Consider the following 4403-nt stretch of genomic DNA (forward strand, 5'->3'; position numbering starts at 1 on the left):
TTCCAGTTCCGTTTGTGTCCGCTTGGCATCCGCCCACTCGGTAGCCGCCTTGTCCCGCTGGAGCTCGCTGTCCGCCAGTTTCGCTTGGATCTCGTCGCGCAATTGAGTTATACGCACGAACTCTTCGAGCGCATAATCTCGCCCAGCAGACGCTTTCTCGAGCGACTCCCTGGTATCCTTCAACTCCTCAGAGAGTTGAGCCAGAGCTACATCCGGTGACGAGGGAGGTAAATTTGGCGCGGGGGACCCTCCGCGCGCCGACCCTAAGGCGGATCCGCCATGGGTGGATCCCACATAGTCGTTGGTTACCACCTCTTCCTGGGTCAGGCGCAACTCGTCACGGAGTCGATCCAAGTTCGCGTCCGCAGCTGCCCTAGCAGTCTAAGAATCCTCCAGATCTCGCTCGAGGTCGTGGATCCGGGATTGGAGCTGGTGGATCTCAGATCCAGCGAGCGCCATCTCCCTAAGGAGATGGTAGTTGTCATCTCGCATGCCATCTCGTTGACGGGAGGCGCGATCCAGCCGTCCGGTCAGGTCGCGGATCTCGACCGCTTGATCAGCCAACAAGAGTCGTAGGTCCTGAGAACGAGGGGCCGCACGGTGCTCCCACCCCTGGATCCCCATAGTCTGGTCATGGCCCTGGACTCGCAAGGTTTGGAGTTGGGTGGCGTGCAAAGACGCAGCTTGGTTGCTAACATCTTGGGCCGTCTGGAGCTCCGCCGTCAAGGTTTGCACCCGATCGGAAAGTGCTTGGGCCAGGGTACGCAGATCGGTGGGCGACATTGAAGAGGGGCTGACCGGAGGAGTGGCGGATGGAGCCTTGCCCGGCGATTGACTGGTACGCTTGGCGGGAGACATATGTCACGAAGAGGAGAAGGTGGTTGTGGATGCTGGTAGTGCACGTCATGAACGCTGTTGTGCAGCGCCGACAACGTACAGGAGGCGATTGTGGTGAAGTGCTCTCTCAGAAATAAGAGAATGGACCTGACGCGGGGTCACTATCCCGAATCAGTGACAATTTCAAGTGATTAGAGAGGATTTGGATTGTCTGGCACGGATGCAAGTTGCCTGCGGTGGATTAGCCATGACGAGCAACACCTCGTACGAAATGACGATGGATCTGGTATGAGTGATGTACGGGAAGGCGAGATCCACCAAGACTTATCTCGGATCCACCCTTACCTGGATTCACTTAGATGGATATGGGATATACTATATAAGGGTGGATCGAGTGTGGATCCTATGAACGAATGATGGTAGGTGCCCTCTGAAGGTGGATCTGGTAGCCACGGCTAACAAGAAGTCCGGATCCACCGCGAGGTGTCCCGGATCCCATACTTCCGAATTCGGATCCAAGGAGGGAGGATCCCGCATGGAGGGACCTGGATCCAGGGTACAGGGATGATGGAGGTAGTGGATCTCGAACTTTCGTGGGACAATGGAGATCACAGACGGTTGCAAGATGATGTAGGATGATTGGAGAGCTCAGATCCACGACGAGTGTGCTCTTACAGTGAAGTGGATCCAAGCGACCTGGATCCGGATGAGTGTACCCATAATAGGGTGACCATAATGATTACGCCATGGATCCGGTGGATCTGAAGATAATACAGCTGGGATGGTGGGTCAAGGGAAGAAGGGACATGCAGCCGAGCCTGGTAGGGAATTTAACAAGTGAAAGACATAGAAGGTAGAAATCCAGGCAGGTATAGGCTTAAGTATCAATACAGACCCCAATTTGCACAGTAACATGCAAGTGCCTTCCTGCCCTCAAGAACCGGAACTACATTGGCCGTACGAGCTCGGAGAAGGTTGGGAATTGCGAATCTAGTGTTGGTAGTGATAACTGGATAATACATTGGCCAGATCCTACAACCTAGTGAGCTTTTCCTTTACTTGTGCAGATCCGACAGGTTAACCGAATTTACTACTTGGTCGGTTATACCCCAGAGGCTCTCAACTCTCAAGATCCCGTCACAGGAGTCGGCAAGTACAACGTAAAGGCAAGGGACACAACCGCAAGGCAACCCTACGGCCAGATCCACGATCTAGGCCCCGGATCCATAAGCTCGAACATTCGCTTAGGATTCGGAACTATCCACGGACGCAGAGTGAAGATTTCCACTGCTGCTCCACCCCATCCCCACGTCTCGCCAAGACACTCAAGCTTCACCACTTGAACTCTTCGGAAGTTACCCAGAGAGCAAGATCCCGCCCTACCGACGGATACACAAGGTGAGGAAAGTTCAGCAGAACACGGATCATCGGGGGACCCCCTCCGTTAGTCGGTGTCTGGGCGCAGTTGGTACGTTGGATCCGGCAATCTCGCAGCTTTTGCTGATCCCGCTACACCACAATCTCACCAGGGCGTCTCGTTCCATGAACGATAGCCCACGCTTGGACAAGCTTAAGGGTAGCACCCTTTTAGCTCAATGGTTAAGCGTTGGCTTTGAGAGCCAAAGGTCGGTGGTTCGAACCCACCAGGGCACAGCCCTCTCGTTCCATGAACTGTTGTCCTTGAATGGACAAGCTTAAGGGCAACGCCCTTTCAGCTCAGTGGTCGAGCGCTGGTCTTGGAAGCTACAGGTCGGTGGTTCAAATCCAGCCCCGGGCGACCCTCTCATACCATAAGTAGTCCGTTCTCGGACTGACGTACGGTCATCGACCTTATAGCTCAATGGTAGAGCTCCGGCCTGGCAAGCCATAGGCCAGTGGTTCGAACTTCGTCCGGGACACCACTTTCGCTATTACAGCGCATCCACATTTGGATCATGCTCATCGATCAAGTTGTTTCAAACCAACTATGCGTCTATCGAGACGCTTGTGCCTGAACCTTGTTCAGCACAACACGAAGCATCTGCTTCCATCGGGACGATGTCCCTAGCACCACGAGGTCTCTCCGCCTCCTGCTCCCGCTGCGAGCACCGCTCATACGTACGAGCTGGCTGCTGCAGCCACTGGTCAGAGCCTGAGCTCAACTACTGACCTGATCGCTCCCCACTCTAGTGGGAGGCGCCCAGCGCCTGGTGACGCTGTCGCACGCCATGGTGGCGCTTCGCACATGATGTGCCCGGTCGTAAGCGTCAGCAACGTCAGGGAAATCTTGCCGGTGGATAACCTCAAACTCCCATGAGTTCTGTGAGTGAGGGTAACCCCTCCACTTCACCAAGTACTGGGTACGACCGTGGCGTCTACGCCGCGCCACAAGGCGTTCCACGTGAAAGTGGAGCTCACCATGCTCATCGAGCAGAGCGGGAGGAGGCCTTGCCTCAGCTGGGCTCTCGCGGGGAGAGTCAGCACTTGCCGGAACGGCGTAGGCGTCCATACGACGCCGGCGTCCACAACGCGAACGTTTACGTTCACCGCCCATCGGTCGATCTCGAAGAGATGATCCACCTTGTGGATAGGTAAGCGCAATCACTGTTGCCGCACGACCAGGTCTCGGACCTTGAGTGTCCAGGCGCTCGGCTGAACGCTCAGCTTGCCTTGCTCCTGCAGCTCGAGCACTTCGCTCCGCGACCTGTGGCTCTGCCACGTGCTGTTGATCAGCCATCTGTGGATCCACCACTTGCTGTCGTTCAGCCTCCCGTGGCTCTACCACCTGCTGCCCTGCAGCTGTCCGTGGCCCAGCCACCGTTGGTGCCAACGCCTCCGCGCTCACCTGAGCAGGGTCTTGGTATGGCTTAAGCAAGCCAATATAGAAGACCGGATGCGTGCGCATCTTCTTCGGAAGGCTGAGCGTATACGCTAGGCCCTTCCTGGCCACGACCTTGAACGGTCCTATGAACCGAGGTCTCAGCTTCGCCTTGAAGACTGCAGACACTGCATGAGTAGGTAGGTTTTTAGCGTATAATAAAATTTGGTCACCGACCTCAAACCTCTCAACATTGCTTCTGCCCTTGGCATCTGCACGTTCCTTCTGCGTGTCTTGGCTTTCAGCCATAGCGTCGCGTACTTGACGCATTACGCTCAGTCTCAAAGCGACAAAGTCATCGACTTGCTTACGAGCCGCAACAGGGCTGACATCAGCAAGCCGCTCGGCTACCCCTCCCCCATCAAGCCCTGAGCCACTGCGTGGCGGCGTCAGTGGGACGCGAGGGTTAACCAAGCCGTTCACATTGAACGGAGTGTAGCCAGTCGAGGCGTGCACTGCATTATTTAATGCGAACTCAACGAGTGGGAGCATCTGGCTCCAGCGTTTTGGCACCTCAGCGCATACGCTTCGGAGGATATCCTTCACAACGCGATTCACGCGTTCGGTTTGACCATCGGTCTGCGGATGGTCCGCTGTGGATATGTCCAAACGAGTGCCGAGCACTCTGAAGAGGGACGTCCAGAACTTCGCGGTGAAGCGCGGGTCTCGATCCGAGACAATTGCTTCAGGCAAGCCATGTTGGCGAAAG

General features: G+C 55.8%; 2 pseudogenes across 2 annotated transcripts; both read left to right on the forward strand.

Annotated features, from left to right (window-relative positions):
- The first annotated feature begins 2542 nt into the window (after window positions 1–2542).
- On the forward strand, window positions 2543–2614 carry PITG_29275 (annotated as a pseudogene). Its single transcript has one exon. The product of its transcript is annotated as a tRNA-OTHER (tRNA).
- Window positions 2615–2663: 49 nt separating this feature from the next.
- Window positions 2664–2735, forward strand: PITG_29276 (annotated as a pseudogene). Its single transcript has one exon. The product of its transcript is annotated as a tRNA-OTHER (tRNA).
- The last annotated feature ends 1668 nt before the right edge of the window (window positions 2736–4403 follow it).

The sequence above is a fragment of the Phytophthora infestans genome, genomic scaffold, assembly GCF_000142945.1.
Source record: "Phytophthora infestans T30-4 supercont1.54 genomic scaffold, whole genome shotgun sequence".
Classification (NCBI taxonomy): Eukaryota; Oomycota; class Peronosporomycetes; order Peronosporales; family Peronosporaceae; genus Phytophthora; species Phytophthora infestans.